Source organism: Bison bison, unplaced genomic scaffold, assembly GCF_000754665.1.
Source record: "Bison bison bison isolate TAMUID 2011002044 unplaced genomic scaffold, Bison_UMD1.0 scf7180017864326, whole genome shotgun sequence".
In the NCBI taxonomy this organism is placed as follows: domain Eukaryota; kingdom Metazoa; phylum Chordata; class Mammalia; order Artiodactyla; family Bovidae; genus Bison; species Bison bison.
In genome coordinates this window covers 5212556-5225032 of record NW_011494898.1, presented here as the reverse complement: position 1 = coordinate 5225032, position 12477 = coordinate 5212556, and the positions used below count along the sequence as shown (strand labels likewise).

General features: G+C 39.8%; 1 protein-coding gene across 2 annotated transcripts in view; it reads right to left on the bottom strand.

The window, feature by feature from the left end:
* The window catches only part of IFT74 (intraflagellar transport 74), a 94268-nt gene that overhangs the window by 28088 nt on the left and 53703 nt on the right, over window positions 1-12477 (bottom strand). The gene's annotated exons all lie outside the window — the stretch shown is intronic.

Here is a 12477-nt window from a genome sequence, read left to right as displayed (position 1 = left end):
CTATGGTTTTTCCAGTAGTCATGTATGGATGTGAGAGTTGGACTATAATAAAAGCTGAGAGCTAAAGAATTGATGCTTTTGAATTGTGATGTTGGAGAAGACTCTTGAGAGTCCTTTGGACTGCAAGGAAATCCAACCAGTCCATCCTAAAGGAGATTAGTCCTGATATTCATTGGAAACATTGATACTAAAGCTGAAACTCCAATACTTTGGCCACCTGATGTGAAGAGCTGACTCATTTGAAAAGACCCTGATGCTGGGAAAGATTGAGTGCAAGTGGAGAAGGGGATAACAGAGGATGAGATGGGTGGATGGCATCACTGACTCAATGGACATGAGTTTGGGTAAACCCCGGGAGTTGGTGTTAGACAGGGAGGCCTGGCATGGGGCAGTCCATGGGGTTGCAAAGAGTTGGACATGACTGAGCAACTGAACTGAACTGAATGCTACATTATATCCACGGAAATCCCACTCATTCTTGTGGTTGAAGAACTCTTTGTCTTTTTCCTAATTTTCAGATTGTTTTATCCAATTATTTATTAGATATATTTTTGTGGATACGTTTTAGGACATCCTAACACACAGCATGTATGCATGCATGCTAGTCACTTCAGTCACGTCGAACTCTTTGCGACGCTATGGACTGTAGCCCGCCAGGCTCCTCTGTCCATGGGATTCTCCAAGCAAGAGTACTGGAGTGTGATGCCCTTCTCCAGGGGACCTTTCCAACTCAGGGATTGAACCCACGTCTCCTGTGGCTCCTGCATTGGCAGGCAAATTCTTTACTCCTGAGCCATTCCATAGTTAAATGCATCAGTCTTCTCCCTCAAAGTCTGTACCCCTCTGTATTCGCTACTATGTTTGAAAGCCCTTCACCATCATAATCATGCAAGTCAGAAACCTGGGAGATTCCTATCTGCTACTCCACTCAATCCCATGCTCCAAGTTACCAAAACATGGAGCTGAAAGATATATCTGGTCAATGTCTCCAGCTATACAGCTAGTCAGCTGCATTAGGTAAGACAGACCCCTATATCTTAGCAGATTCCCAAGTTTCAGAAAACCTCCTCCCCCATATCATTGCGGCTAAAAAGAAAAGAGATCAGATCCCTAGTGAACTCCTCTATTTTGTAATTTCTCAGTTGGTGGATTAATATCTGAGCGTTCCATGAGAGGCAATGTATAGACATGGGTCATCCTAAAGTAGGGTAAAACACAGGGCTTGTTTTACCTCAGGAAAAAGGTATCTGCCCTTAGGTTTCTTATTATAGAAGACAACAAGATCATAGACGAGGGAAGCTAATTGGCTGTCACACTGGAGGTGTAAAAAAAGCAGGCCAGCAAAAGGGTCTAATGAAGAGACCAAGGAGATGGAAAGGAAACGCTCATAAAATGAGGGTTATTTCACAGCTACTTTCAAACTCTGAGTATTTGATGTGATCTGATCACCATTTTCCAGAATACGTAGCTCCCCAATCTTCTCTCCAGTGTACAAGGTACGTCCTAGTGACTCCCTGGCCACAAGGCCCCCAAGTCAGCAGACTTACTGATTTTAGAGGAGAAAAAGCAGCAGAGAGCAAATAAAATTAATGCCGAGGGGCAAAAATTAACCCCGAAGGACTTTTGTTGGAAGGACTTTTTCCTTTCTAGCACTTGGGATCCTTCTGAGGCAAGGTAAACCTCCCAGTACTATTGATATTCAGTACCATCAAGTGTTCCTTATTTGGCATGGTTTCAGCCCCCTTAACATCTGTTCATTGTACTCTTAGTGAATTCCAATCCTTTATTCCTTTTAAAGTATGATGCCAAAAACAGGATTCCAAACAGACTATCACTTCTCATAGTCTACATATTCATCTTTTGTTAATGCAAAAGGATTAGGATTCCAGCTGTTCTGGAGGCTATATCACATGAATTCACATTGAGCTGTTATCTAAATCCCCTTTAACATTTTCACATATTTTAGTAAGCTATAGCACTTCCTTCTCCCCAACTCCTACTTCAATTTTAATTAGTTTTGTAGTCCTATTAAATTTCAACTTTTTATATCATCTCTTACCTTTTTGTGTATCACTATAGTAGTAAGAAACTAATATATCAAATACTACTAAACTGGTAGGTTAAAATGAGTACATATAAGTTTAATGTTCTCAACTAACTTTTGGCTTCAGTTCAGTTCAATTCAGTCACTCAGTCGTGTCAACTCTTTGCGACCCCATGGACTGCAGCACGCCAGTCCTCCCTCTCCATCACCAACTCCCGGAGTTTACTCAAACTCATGTCCATTGACTCGGTGATGCCATCCAACCATCTCATCCTCTTTCGTCCCTTCTACTCCCACCTTCCATCTTTCCCAGCATTAGGGTCTTTTCAAATGAGTCAGCTTTTCACATTAGGTGGCCAAAGTACTGAGTTTCAGGTTCAGCATCTGTCTTTCCAATGAACATTCAGGCAGGACTGATTTCCTTTAGGATGGACTGGCTGGATCTCCTTGCAGTCCAAGGGACTCTCAAGAGTCTTCTCCAACACCACAGTTCAAAAGCATCAATTCTTCAGTACTCAGCTTTTTTTTATAGTCCAACTCTCACATCCATACATGACTACTGGAAAAAACCATAGCCTTGTCTAGACAGACCTTTGTTGACAAAGTAACGTCTCTGCTTTTTAACATGCTGTCTGGGTTGGTCATAACTTTCCTTCCAAGGAGTAAGCGTCTTTTTTAATTTCATGGATGCAGTCACCATCTGCAGTGATTTTGGAGCCCAAAAAAAATAAAGTCTGTCACTGTTTCCACTGTTTCTCCATCTATTTGCCATCAAGTGATGGGACTGGATGCCATGATCTTAGTTTTCTGAGTACTGAACTTTAAGCCAACTTTTTCACTCTCTTCTTTCACTTTCAAGCTTCACCCAATTTATCAATCATACATTCTCTACAAAATGTTTTAAATTTTGCCAAGAAAGTTTCTTTACAGCTATGCAGACAAGTCTGGTAATTCTATCTACTAGAGGCGTTTAAAATATATACAATAAAAATCCTCTAAATATGTAAAAGTTAAATTATTGCCTAAAGTCTCACCTTTTCTAAAGAAAAGAGAAAGTACCATTTTAAAAAGTTTCTTCAACAGAGTAATGTCAACAAAATCATATGGTCTAATGAGTAATCCTTGGCATGTATACTAAATACAATGTTAAGTTCTTAATTATTTCCTAAAGCAGTGGTTATCAAACCTTAGCATGCATCAGAATCATCAGGAGGGTTTGTTGAAACAAACTGCTAAACTGTATTCTCAAGGTTTCATGTTCAGTAGGTTTGGGGTAGAATCCAAGAAGTTTCATTTCTAACAAGTTTCAGATGATGCTAATGTGCCTGGTCTGAAGATAACACCACTATACTAATGAATAGTTTAACCAGTCTCCAAATTGAACACCAAGAAATGACTCATTCTTCACTGAATGTTTATTGAGAAACTAAAGAATAGCAGCATAAAGATGTCATTTGAAATCTCAGATACCAGATGGTAAGCTGAAGATGTTATCCTGTATGTTCCAGAGAAAATACTAAGGGGAAAATTCTTTCCAAATATGTTTTGAGAAAATCTCCATGACAGTTATTCAAGTTTCAGTTTATAAATTAATAGCATTAATACTAACAACCAATAACTAACATTTATGCACAATTTTAAAACTGCATGCTATTCTGAGTCATACACATACACACTCACACAACTGTTCATTTAATCCTCACAGTAACCCTAAGAGGAAGGTAGGTACTATTATTATCTCCCTTTAAAGACGAAGAAACAAAGGTACAGAAAGGTCAAGTAGCATGGCTAAGATCAGCCAGTAAAACAGAACAGCCCAGATTTGAATCCTGGCATTCTGGTTGTAGAACCTGTGCTCTAAAACAAAACTATTCTGTCTTCATAAATTCTATTTTATCTGACAAAATCAGAGAATAAAAGCTTCTAACCTGGGCCGTGGAACTATGAGTAGGAAGAAGTAACCTACAGACAAACCAAAGGGTTGTATTCTATGTTTTTACTATTCTTTTTTTTGGCACTCACTAAACATTTAATGGTTGTCTTTTTTACTGTTCTTGAAAGCAGTATATAAATCATGGAATAAACTGAAATGAATTCATTTGAAACTTAAGACAGTAATCTTATGATCCTATAGCCTTTTATTATGACATATATTTATCACATTAGAGCTGTTAGATATTTAGATGTCTGTGATATATTCTATTAATAACCACATGATAGTTTGTTTCATCAATCTCTGGGAAAATACCATACTCTCAAATTGAAGGAATAATTTATAGTTAGTGATGATGTCCAAAAATCCTTCTTGGGGAGATATGTGACTGTACTTTGTAAACTGCGTTCCTTAAGCCCAGTCTGAGTATGTAGATGTCCAGAAAATTAGCCCCACCTTGTGGATCATCATAGTAACACAGATTCAGGCCTTGGAGAACACTGAATTGTCAGAGAACTCTGTATTATCTTGACTGACAAAAACTAATAACTAGCACTGGTGAGGAAACACTTTTACACACTGACTCTATGGACATGAGTCTGAGTGAACTCCGGGAGTTGGTGATGGATAGGGAGGCCTGGCGTGCTGCGATTCACGGGGTCACAAAGAGTCGGACATGACTGAGCGACTGAACTGAACTGAACTGTAGTTGTATAAAATGGTACAACCTTTTCTGGAAAGAAATTTTAAAAAATAATAAAAATTGTATACATAAATAACATTCTATTCAAAATTTCACTTCTAGAAATTTAGTCTACAGAAATAAACAAATTAACAAACATGTATGTATCAAGGGGAAATTTTCAAGGTTATTTACTGCAGCATTATTCTTGGTAGTGAAAAATTAGAAATAACCTAATGTCAATCAATGTAGAGGCTTCCTTGGAGGCTCACTGGTAAAGAATCCTCCGGCCAGTGCAGGAGACCTGGGTTAAATCCCTGAGTTGGGAAGATCGCCTGAAGAAGGAAATGACAACCCATTCTAGTACTTCTGCTTGGAAAATCCCAGGGACAGAGGAGCCTGGTGGGCCATAGACCACGGGGTTGCAAACAGCTGAACATGACTTAGCAACTAAACAACAACAAACGTCAATGTGGATATAGCTAATGTTACTTAAAAACCATATCAACATGACCACAGCTAATAGTTTTTGTAAGTACAAAGTTAAAAACCTCAAGCTCAGAAGAACTTTATAGTGTATCACTTAATTAAATATACACATATATAAAAAATATATATATATACAATTATATATATGTGTGCTATGTATAGAAAAAAAGTCTAAAAGGCTATGCTGTAAACAATGATTACCTCTGAAGTACAAGTATGAGGAGAAAAGCAATGAAGGATGAGTATGAGGAGAAAGGAGATGCCTTTTTACTTTATACACTTTGGTACTGCTTGAATTTTCCCTATGATAGTATATACCAGATTTGTATTTAAAAAGTATACAGTTAAAAAATAAGTTATTTGGAGTCTTTAAAATAACTTGAACTAGTTTAAGGAAAAATTTTAAAAAGCAGGAAGGGGTAGGTATCCTTATAGATGCTGGTTGATAATTGCACAGTTAATGAAAACACATGAGAATGGTCATTTGAGGCAAAACATACACACCCACAAACCAGTAAAATGAAGAACATTCAAGATGATTAAACTCTTCAGAAATTCTGGATAAATTTATAACTTGTAATTTTTCTATAAAGGTTGAGTGTGCACCTCGCCCCACCCCACCCCCAAACTCCTCTAAAATGACAGTAAAAAGAATTTTTAAAGGTCAAACTCCTGGCAATGAGGAATATAGGAAAGGAAACAATAATAATAAAGATCCCCTGGAGGAGGGCATGGCAACCCACTCCAGTATACTTGCCTGGAAAATCCCATGGACAGAGGAGCCTGGTGGGCTACAGTCCATAGGGTCTCAAACAGTCTGGCAATGTAACTTTTAGCAAATTATAACTTTAAGGACTTAAAAAATGCCTAAATATGATGAATTTAATGAAGCTGTTGGATTACAGTACCACCATTAATACCTAGCAGAGAACGTAACTATACCTAAACCAATATCAAAAGATGCCTTTAAATTTAGAATAAATTATGCAAAACTTTAAAAAGTTTATTTGAAAATCAAAAGGTTGGAGGAGTACTAACAAGGTCAGACATGAACAAACACATTTATGGTTTAAATCCTATCTTAACCAGAACCCCTACAAGGCAAAAGGTAGCCAAGCTGGATTATATACAGATGCCATACATGGAAGAAACCAGGTAACATCTAAGAAATTAATAAAATGGGTCAGAAGGAATGAAGCCAGGGGTAGAGATAAGTATGGACCAGAGAGTCAACCTGATAATCCTCCACATTTTAAGAAGCAGATTATCCACAATCTTAAGTCAAGGGACTCCTGAGAATGCACACATAGAATCCACCTCTTTATTGGAAAAATAAAGAATCCACCTCTTTATTGAAAATCATATACTGCGAAGGTAGGAATCCTCTAGAAGGTAATAAAACTGTTGCTAATTCATCAAGCTCTCTCTGCATATGAGTATATTTGTATATCTTAAAAACTAGAGGGCCAGACTTCCCTGGTGGTCCAGTGGTTAAAAATCTACCTGCCAAAGCAGGGGACATAGGTTCGATCCCTGATCTGGGAAGATGCCATATGCTGCAGAGCAACTGAGCCTGTGCATCACAACTACATAAACTCTCGTACCCAGAGCCACACCCCACAAAAAGAAAAGCCACCGCAATGAGAAGGCCCATGCCACAACGAGAGAGTGGCCCAGAGCCACACCCCACAAAAAGAAAAGCCACCGCAATGAGAAGGCCCATGCCACAACGAGAGAGTGGCCCAGAGCCACACCCCACAAAAAGAAAAGCCACCGCAATGAGAAGGCCCATGCCACAACGAGAGAGTGGCCCAGAGCCACACCCCACAAAAAGAAAAGCCACCGCAATGAGAAGGCCCATGCCACAACGAGAGAGTGGCCCAGAGCCACACCCCACAAAAAGAAAAGCCACCGCAATGAGAAGGCCCATGCCACAACGAGAGAGTGGCCCAGAGCCACACCCCACAAAAAGAAAAGCCACCGCAGTGAGAAGGCCCATGCCACAACGAGAGAGTGGCCCCCACTTGCTGCAATTACATAGAGCCCACACACAGTAACGAAGACCCAGCGCAGAAGGAAAAAAAGATTAACTTCTTAAAAGAGAACTGCAGGGCCCAAAGAAGTGACTAGAGGCCAATTATCACCTTTAATTGACTCTACAGATCTTTCCCTTCTAAAATACAGGACTGGAAATTCCCTCATGGTCCAGTGGTTAGGACTCTGTGCTCTCACTGTGGCAGGCTGGGGTTCAATCCTTGGTTGGGCAAGTAAAATCCTACAAGCTGCAAGGTGTGGCCAAAAATTAATAATCATTTTAAAATATTTAAATAAAATAAGGCCTGTTTGATTCATTCCATAAAGATTTATTGAATGCTTATTTTCCCAGGCACTGTGTTGATGAAAGAGGAAACAAGACACAGTCCCTGTCCTGGAGGACACACAGCCTAAGAGAAAGACAAACATCTAAGTAGAAAGTGGTAGTCTTGTGGTCAATGCGTTTATGCCAGCCATCTGCTCTGATAACAGAGGGGGTCATTCCCTTAGCCCAGCCCAGAAATAGGTCAGGGAGGAAAGTCAGGGTTAATTATGTTGGACATGAAAGGATACGTGAGCTAGATCTTAAAAGATGAGAAGTTAGGGAGATAAATAACAGGGAAAAGAACATTCAAGATAAGGGAATAAACAATAGGAACAAAGGATTGAACGTGAAACAATCCTTTGATATATGGTAAAGGGGGTGAGGTGTGAGGTACCACTGGTATAATAGATTACTGTTATTATTAGAATGTAAGCATAGAGATAACGAGGGATAGAAAAAGAGATTGACGATGAACAGGCCAGATTATGGAAGAACTAGAATGCCATACGAAGATTCTTAAATTTTATCTTGTAGGTCATTGAGAACCACTGTTAAGTAGGAGAATGACAGAAAATCGCATTTCACATAAGTCAGTCGGCATACTGTGGTGGATGAATCTGAGAGGGAGCAAGAATGGAGGTGGGGAGACCAGTTAGTAGACTAGTGCAGTAGTTCAAGCAAGAAATAACGAGATCCTTAACTAAGAAAAATCCCTATGCTGTTCACAATATTCAGGATGATCATAGGGTAGTAGAAGAACAGAAAACGAATCCATTGAGAGATATATATGAACACATAATACTTATATATCACATATATTCTTATATTTACATATATAAATATGGGCTTCCCAGGTGGCACAGTGGTAAAGAGTCCACCTGCCAATTTAGGAGACACCAGAAACACAGGTTTCATCCCTGGGTCAGGAAGATTTCCTATAGTAGGAAATGGCAACCAACTCCAGGATTCTTGCCTGGAAAATTCCATGGAAAAAGAAGCCTGGCTGACTATAGTCCGCGAGGTTGCAAAGAGTTGGACATGACTGAGCAAATGAGCACACACCCAGACATGTGTGTGTGTATGTGTGTACAAAATTAAAAAGCATATGTATATATACTTTTTTGCTACTTTTTTTTCGTAACTATTATAGATTGCATCTTTCTACATTAATCAAAAAGGACAGGGAATTCCCTGGTGGTCCAGTGGTTAGGGCTCTGTGCTTCCACCGCAAGGGGGACAGGTTCGATCCCTGGTTGGTGAACTGGATAGTGCAAGCCATAGCACGGGAAGAAAGGACAAAGAATTTTTGAAAAAGAATGTTCGAAAACGAAAAGGAGAAAGGAAGCTACAATTTAAAGCATTCTATTTATTTTAGAACTGGGATTCCCTGGTGGTTCAGATGGTATAAGAGTCTGCCTGCAATGCAGGAGACCTGGTTCAATCTGTGGGTTGGGAAGATCCCCTGAAGAAGAACAGAGGAACTTTCAGAACTAGCAATTAATAAATTTAAATTTAGAATGTGGAATATTATTTAAAATGTATCCTATAAAGTATCTGAAATCAAGAACATTTTCAGATTTCTCAGAAATCTGCAATACTAGATCTATATAAATTAAAAGCAATAAAATAATTTAATAAAGAAAATAACATGACCTTAATGAACCTACCTTACCATGTGTACCATTTAATATTCATAAATCTTAGTGAGGTAGGACCATTATATTTATTTTGCAAATGAGAAAATGAAAGCTTAGATAAGTTTACTTTCCTAATAATCAGGGCTTAAAGTTTGTCTGTTTTTAGAGATCCCATTGACATGAGAAAATGAAAGTGAAGTCACTCAGTCGTGTCTGACTCTTTGCGACCCTGTGGACTGTAACCTACCAGGCTCCTCCATCCATGGGATTCTCCAGGCAAGAATACTGGAGTGGGTTGCCATTGCCTTCTCCAGGGGATCTTCCCAATCCAGGGATAGGACCCGGGTCTCCCACACTGCAGGCACACGCTTTCACCTTTGAGCCACCAGGGAAGCCATGTAGCCACATGTAAGTAGGACTGTAAGCATTTCAAAAGAATATTTTCATTTCACAAATATAGCACGTCATATCAGAAAGCCAAGATCAGGTTTGGGCAATAAAACAAAGACTTTAGGGTCAAAGAGAACTTGGTTTATATCTAGACTCTACCTGTTATTAGTAGTGAAAATATGAGTAACTTCTCTGAGCTTCAACAAGTATAAAAGAGGTTAACGAGGCTTCAAAGGGTTTCTGTAAAGATCACAAACTAACCAGTCCAGATAAGTAATCAATAGTAGCTAACACTATTACTCATAAGTCAATAAGAAGTACAAATAAAACTAACAGACTGCATTAAAATTGAAATAAAAAATTTAGCAAAAGTACACCCTTTTCCCCTGCTACGTTTCTTCAGCCATTATTGTTGTTGTAAAGTCGCTAAGTCCTGTCCGACTCTGAGACTCCATGAACTGCAGCATGGCAGGAGGAGGAGTTTGCTCAGATTCATGTCCATTGAGTCAGTGATGCTATCTAACCGTCTCATGTTTTGCTCCTCCAAAGGATGAAGGAGCATCCTCGCATCCCCTCTTTCTCCTCTTACTTTCTCAGCATCAAGATTTTTTCTGCTCTTTGCAAAAGAATTTTCCACAATTTGTTGTGATCCACAGTGTCAAAGGCTTTAGCATAGTCAATAAAGCAGAAGTAGATGCTTTTCTGGAATTCCCTCCCTTTTTCTATGATCCAAACAATGTTGGCCATTTGATCTCTGGTTCCTCTGCTTTTTCTAAACCCAGCTTGTACATCTGGAGGCTCAGTTCATGTACTACTGAAGTCTACCTTGAAGGTTTGAGCATAACCTTGCTAGCACGTGAAATGAGAACAAAATGTGAAAGTCAAAGTGAAGTCACTCAATCGTGTCTGACTTTTTGCGACTCCATGGACTATACATATACAGCCCATGGAATTCTCCAGGCCAGAATTCTGGAGTGGGCAGCCTTTCCCTTCTCCAGGGGATCTTTTCAACCCCAGGGATCAAACCCAGGTCTCCCATAATGCAGGCGGATTCTTTACCGGCTGAGACACAAGGGAAGCCCAAGAATACTGGAGTGGGTAGCCTATCCCTTCTCCAGTGGATCTTCCCGACCCAGGAATCCAACTGGGGTCTCCTGCACTGCAAGAGGATTCTTTACCAACTGAGTTATCAGGGAAGCCCTAACTGTATGCTTAATTGTATAGTTTAACATTCTTTGGCACTGCCCTTCTTTGGGACTGGAATGAAAACTGACCTTTTCCAGTCCTGTGGCCACTTCTGAGTTTTCCAAATTTGCTGACATATTTAGTGCAGCACTTTAACAGTAACGGGCTTCCATTATGGCTCAGCTGGTAAAGAATCCGCCTGCAATGCGGGAGACCTGGGTTCGATCCCTGGGTTGGAAAGATCCCCTGGAGAAGGGAAAGGCTACCCACTCCAGTATTCTGGCCTGAAGAAGTCCATGGACTGTGTAGTCCATGGGGTTGCAAAGAGTCAGACATGACTGAGCAACTTTCACTTTCACTTTCACAGTAACATCTTTTAGGATTTTAAATAGCTCAACTGGAATTCCATCACTTCCAGTAACTTTAATAGTAATGCTTTTGAAGGCCCACTTGACTTCACACTCCAGGATGTCTGGTTCTAGGTGAGTGACCACATCATCATGTTTATCCAGGTCATTAAGACCTTTTTTGTATAGTTGTTCTGTGTATTTTTGCCACTTCTTCTTAATCTGTTCTGCTATACTAGGTATATTATTTACAATACCATACCTAACTTTAAGAATATATAGTCAAGTGTTGATAATCCAATTAACATACTAACTGGTTTGCAGTTAATATGTGATTAAAGTGCCATAGTAACCCACATTCCCCCTTTATTAGAGAGAAGCTGGTTAGAAATCTGTAACGCCCAAAGTCTCCCCCAAACACACACACACTGCAGCTCCCACATCCACACCACAGCGTTTCCACCCCCAGAGCTCTGGTTCTTCCTTGGCTCTTCAAATGCCACTGCTAGGGGAAGGTGACAGAGAACTCGATAATCGATATTTGCTACCTCATTACTGGGCCCTCTGGGGAATAACTTCCTGACCTTTTGTGACATTTATGACTTGATCCTCACTCCTCTGCAACTCTACCACATTGCCCATGAAAAGAAGTATAACTTAGAAATCTGTGAGCAACTTTAACCCATTTTACTTGATTAAAAAAGAACTTCTTGGCAAAACAAAATAAATTCTTTTTCTTTTTTTTATGTTTTTCTTTTTTTTTTAAATTTTATTTTATTTTTAAACTTTACAATATTGTATTAGTTTTGCCAAATATCAAAATGAATCCGCCACAGGTATACCTGTGTTCCCCATCCTGAACCCTACTCCCTCCTCCCTCCCCATACCCTCCCTCTGGGTCGTCCCAGTGCACCAGCCCCAAGCATCCAGTATCGTGCATCGAACCTGGACTGGCGACTCGTTTCATACATGATATTATACATGTTTCAATGCCATTCTCCCAAATCTCCCCACCCTCTCCCTCTCCCACAGAGTCCATAAGACTGATCTATACATCAGTGCCTCTTTTGCTGTCTCGTACACAGGATTATTGTTACCATCTTTCTAAATTCCATATATATGCGTTAGTATACTGTACTGGTGTTTTTCTTTCTGGCTTACTTCGCTCTGTATAATAGGTTCCAGTTTCATCCATCTCACTAGAACTGATTCAAATGTATTCTTTTTAATGGCTGAGTAATACTCCATTGTGTATATGTACCACTGCTTTCTTATCCATTCATCTGCTGATGGGCATCTAGGTTGCTTCCATGTCCTGGCTATTATAAACAGTGCTGTGATGAACACTGGGGTACACATGTCTCTTTCCCTTCTGGTTTCCTCAGTGTGTATGCCCAGCAGTGGGATTGCT